General features: G+C 39.6%; 1 long non-coding RNA gene across 1 annotated transcript; it reads left to right on the top strand.

The window, feature by feature from the left end:
* The first annotated feature begins 308 nt into the window (after positions 1-308).
* Positions 309-5,416, top strand: LOC113950466. Its single transcript, XR_003528741.1, has 3 exons — positions 309-430; positions 513-1,098; positions 5,207-5,416. It is a non-coding gene; the product is annotated as an uncharacterized LOC113950466 (long non-coding RNA).
* The last annotated feature ends 6 nt before the right edge of the window (positions 5,417-5,422 follow it).

Genomic DNA, 5,422 nt, shown 5'->3' with positions numbered 1-5,422 from the left:
AAAAAATGGAAAGCAAGGAAAGGGGCAACTAGCTGGTGCAGAAAGGCGAAGGTTTCAAAAAAACCCACAAAACAACACTTCCTTTTAGATTACAAGGTGTTCTTTGCTGCTTTCAAGTACAGCATACTTGGAAGTCCAACTAGTCCTGTCTGCATTGTTTAGCAGTGCAATTGTTTTAATTCTTTCAACAACAGGGAGAAGGGGAGGGGAATAGTTTTTATTTCACCTACCAGCCTCCAAGAGGGTGCATTCTTAACTGCTGAGGAGACTTGATTTTCAAATCCTGAAGGTGAGTTTTTACAGGCTTTTTTTTTTTCCCTGCATATATTTATGGAAAAGAGAGGTGATGTGGGACACACATAGACACGTTTGAACACAATTCACTCTTGGGCTTACACTGCACTGCTGACTTTGGCATGCACTGTGAGGGGTGTAGGGCTCCAGGATCACCAAATGATGATTATGTTTGAATTTAAAACTTTTCTAAATTTGCTGAATTTTTTAACTGAGAGAAGGGGGAACAAGAGAAGAAAGGGCCTTAAGGCTGCAGGGGAGGGGGCATTGATGTTTTTATTTTTCAGTTATTATTTTGTAAATCTTTCTCATGAGCTAATTTCCTTGCCTGTGCTTTAAGGTAAATGGCCCAAGTAATTCTTTGTGTTTTTAAGTGAACCCTTTGGTCTCCCTTCTTACCTGTGCCTGAACTTCATTGTTTCTCTTTCACCTTTTACTAGGCAGAACAAACAGAAATTCTCAGTGAACTTTCTGTTTCCACAGAAACACTGGAAACTTGTCAGTGTACTTCGGGATGTTTTTTAATGTGGCCAAACATTCCCCTCTCTCTAGTTAATTAACGATTAATGTAGCCACCAAGGAAAGCTGTGCCAGGAATGAGGGACATATTGGTACGAAGTCCAATTGGCAGTGACCTGATTTTTTCCTCCAGTTATTTATACTGAGTCACAAAGAATCAGACTGAGACACCTCTTGCTGACTTCTGCTCTTCCCTCAGCTTAGTAAACTCCTGATATCACAATGGGGGCCAGAAGAAGAGCCTTCATAGAATGGAAATTTCAATAAAGAAACTGGAAGTCAAAGGTGAGTACAGAAGTTTGGAGTAACCTCCATCTGTGAGGTGACACAGTTGCTTTAGAAAAGGAGGAGTCCAGGCATGAACACAAGCCCTCTGGAAAATCCATGTGCAATGGTGCCCAGGGCAAATTGATGCAGCTCTGGCATTGTGGCATGGGTTTATGAAAATAAATGCGAAGTCTTAAAGGCAAAAGACTTTTTCTAATAATTTTTTGGTTTTTCATAGTATTGGTGGTTTGTTGGTTTTCTGATATTCTTTTTTCTAAGTAACTGGCCTTTATTATAAGCATATATGTTGAGGTTTTGCACCTCAGTTGAAAAATACCTTTTTAAAGCATTCTGTCAGGGCCCTGTGGGTACTAATTGCCATAATGGCCCTGACCAGCCCATCTGGCACACCCTCCATGAGCCCAGGATCCCATTTAAGCTCAGCTCTGGGCCCTCAGCCCCTGCCTGAGGTCTGCCCTTTAAGGCTCAGGCCCCACAGACCCTGGGGTCCAGGCCCTGACAGCAGGTTGTCTCAGTTGTGGTTTTGCATTGTCCCCCGGGGACCCTGAGGATCAGCTTCTTAGCTTGGCCTCAGACCTCTCTCATCCCACAGACTTTTTGGGTGGTCTTGGGTTCTGGGGGAGGGAAGGGAGTTGGCTGTGACCATGGCCATGGCCAGTCCTGCTCTCCTTGTCACGGTACCAAGAGAGTGGGTCCTGGTTTTTGAGGCCTCTTCCCCACCAGTTTCTTCCCCGTGAGTCCTGCAAAGAGAAATTGAGAGGTTTTCTCTCTAAATAGCTAATAAAGCAGACAAATCCAGCTTACTCCCCCCAAAAAAAATAAATATTTCTATTCTTTTGCATGTCTGCTCACCCAGTCTGCACCTTCATTTAAGTTAATGTTTATGTTGGCTATTAATACAGGTCCACCAGCCAAGCAAGTGTTGACTCAAATTATATCTATCTACTATTTCAAACACCTGCTGTGCTAGATTAATTTGATGTGATTAAATACGAAATTTTATTTTCTGGTCTCATAACTGTGCACACAATTTTGTATTGATTTTATCATTATAAAGCTAAAGAGATAATCTTGGCAGGACTAAGTTTACCAAAAGCTCCTCTGAAAAACACAAGGGGCTATTTAAGATGAAACACATTAGGTTACAGTTGATCTAATGGGAAATGTTTAAATCCTGATCAGAGAAATCTCCAAGTCAAATTTGTTTATCCTGAGAAAATGACAGAAACAGAAAGCAAGCTAATTTGCTGTACAGGAAGTTAACAGAGTCACGGGGTTTCCCCACAGACAGTCAAAAGCATTAGTACAATTGTAGAGGAAGCAGATGGGGAACACGCAAGGTTGTGAGGTCCCTCATTTCAGTGGAAGCAGAATTGGAGCACTGGAAAGCATGAAGTACTACACAATGAGGCTTGAAACTGTGAGTAAATATACTATCGTTTGATTCCTCTGATGTTCAGAAGTGCATGGTTTTGTGCATTCTGGTGAAATATCAAGACTGCACATAACAAACACAAACTCCATTTTTTTTCACTTTATGTAACAACTGAAAAATGCCGCGGTGTTGTCTTAACTATTCCAGGCAAAATGGGTGACAGTGTTTTATAAAACTTCACTACAACAGTTATTAAAAGCAAGGTTCTTTTTTTGGTGTGTGAATAAGTTTCTCCAACTTTGTTCATATAACACACCTTGCAGTTAAACACTGTCTTCCGGTTTCTTCTCTGTACTGCAAGTAACCTAAGCAAACAGAGGAGGTCCGGAGTGGCTAACGTGTTTTAAAATTCCTCTTTTGAAGAGGAAAGATAGTTTTCAGTTTCTAAACACAGAAAATATTTTCTTCGGTAACAGAGACCACAGCGATATCAGACAAGTGGAAACAGTGCTCATTTGTTCCTTACTGGAATGCCATCCTATATGAAGTGAGGCTTTGACAATATATGTTCGTCTGAACAAAGGAAGTACAAAGCAGTACAATAAGTTTCTCTTAAGTCCTCGTGTATAATCCTTTTCAGAATGACAGTGGCTTTTTCTGGTGAGAAATTATTGCTGTGACAATAGTTGAAATGCTGCATTTTTTAAAGATCCCATCCCATCTGAAAAGAGAAACTTAGTGTTTTAATCACCTGGTTCAGTGGATATCAGCTAATGGTTGCAGCCTGTGGATTCCAAAAGAAGTGGCACAAGCCTGAACCCAAAATCATATTTCATATTTGGGAACTGATGCCATCCCTTTCTTGAAAAATTTGTGTATCACCTAATATCCCTTTAAACAGGCCAAAATGAAAGACAGAAATGGGATGATGCTCAGTAACCACTGGAGCTTACCAGAAATTAAGCAGTTATTTGATGAGTAGGTTATTTAAACAGAGTATATGGATCTCTGTGTGTCTCTGTAGTTGTATAGACTTCTAAGTCCCTGTGTAAAAACGACTTACTTGTTTCTTTAGTGTCCCTGTCTGTAAAGTTTTACTCACAGTCACCTTTCATGCCCTACAAAGCCCCTGGTTTCTAATTCGAATGCTAGTCTACTTTTTTCCAGATCAAGTGGATAATAATGCTGTTGGCATGCTAAAACTACCGATTGATTGTTTGAAAACAAGTTATTGGGATGAATTTATATTGCCTAAATTGGGTAAGGTATACATACAAAAAGTGAAGAGAAACAATAGCAAAAGTTTGTTTGTACATAGTTCAAAAAGGAGCAGGAGATTGCTTCACCTAGGAGACCTGAGGGACAAGGGAACATTTGAGTGAACTTCCTGCTTTGCATAACTTGTGCATAAAACTAAGATGGAGACTTCTGTGCAGAAATATGTACAGGAATTGCTCTCTTTATATTGGCTAGACAGTAGTGGTGTTCCAAAAGGTAAAGCATATTTTAAGATTTGGTCTTTATTACAGGAAGACACTACTAGTTTTCTACTATTTCTTAAATCTTAAAAATGCAATTTTCCTGTAAGTTTCCCAGGCCTAATTTAACAAGAATTATTCAAGGCATATTGCTTCCTGTTGTAAGATTGACGGTTGAAAACATATTTCACCAGAACAGTGTAAGGATTTTTTGCACTTAGCATCTGTATAAAAACAAAGAAACAAATGAACAAACCTGGATCCTGTATTTCTGCAAAAAATCATGACAGACATTAGAACTTTATTATCACTTTGTTTCATCTCCCCCTTTAGTAAATTTGTCCCATCTCCTATGCAGTAAATCATCCTCCACAGAAAAGTTTCTATCATGATGCTCTGGTTTTCTCTACCTTCTTCAGTCCTTTTTATGCTGAGGACCCCAGAGCTGGATGCAGTTCTCCAGGTGGGGTTTCACGAGAGCAGAGCAGAGGTGGAGAATCTACTTTTGATGCAATCTAGGACACAGGCTTTCTGGGCTGCTAGTGCACATTGCCAGGTCACGTTGAGCTCCTTGTCCAGCAGCACCTCCAAGACCCTCTCAGTCCTACTGAAATCAACTGCCAGTTTAGAACTGTGGTCTGAGACTTAGCATCCCTAGTGGCAGAAGCAGTTTACACTTACGTAATCTCAGTCGCCTTATCAAATGAAAAGATCCTAGACAGTGTTGAATACCATAGGATCCTACTAGACTCCAAAACACATTAGGCTCTGAAAACATTTTCATTGTGACTTGGTAATCAGGACACTAAGAGACTGTGACAGGATCACTCATACAAATGCAGTTTGTGTTCACAGCACCTCTTTAGGAAGAAGAGGGGAAAAGATAATTCTCCAGTTTTACAAACTTCTCAGAACATCAAATGATAAAGAATGTGAGTTCTCTCAAACATAAAGTTTCTTCTAGGCCTCAAAGTGATTCAAATTACACTATATTACCATTACTATGTATCAAAACAGCTGAACCTGTTGCACTGCGCCCAATTATAGAGTAAAATATAACAAAGCTCGGAATGAGGAGGTGTAAGAGAATCTCTCACTGTTTTCCAAACCTTTGTGAGAAGTCAGCTCTTCATACTAGATTTTGAAGTATCAAAACAGTAACAGTTGTATTTGAGTACAGGTCCAAACAAAACATTACTCCTTTTTGGCAAATCACTAAAAGTGCATTTTTTGTGTGTTTGTTTTGTTTTAGAGAAAGTGAATTGAAGACTGAGTATAAAAGTCTCTTAATTTGCAAATTGTGAAATTCAGCAATGATACACTGTGGAAAAAAACATATATGTGCTGTTGTTGCATGTATTCTTATTTTTGCAAGCATTTTAATCTGCTACTGGAAAGATCTTCAGCTACCGAATACAATAACTAGAAAAATCTTCCCCCAGGCAACAACTGCCAGTCCAACAGGTCA

The sequence above is a fragment of the Corapipo altera genome, unplaced genomic scaffold (genome assembly GCF_003945725.1).
Source record: "Corapipo altera isolate COAL_440 unplaced genomic scaffold, ASM394572v1 268, whole genome shotgun sequence".
Taxonomy (NCBI): domain Eukaryota; kingdom Metazoa; phylum Chordata; class Aves; order Passeriformes; family Pipridae; genus Corapipo; species Corapipo altera.
The sequence above is the reverse complement of the archived record's forward strand: the minus strand, read 5'-3'. Positions and strand labels throughout refer to the sequence as shown.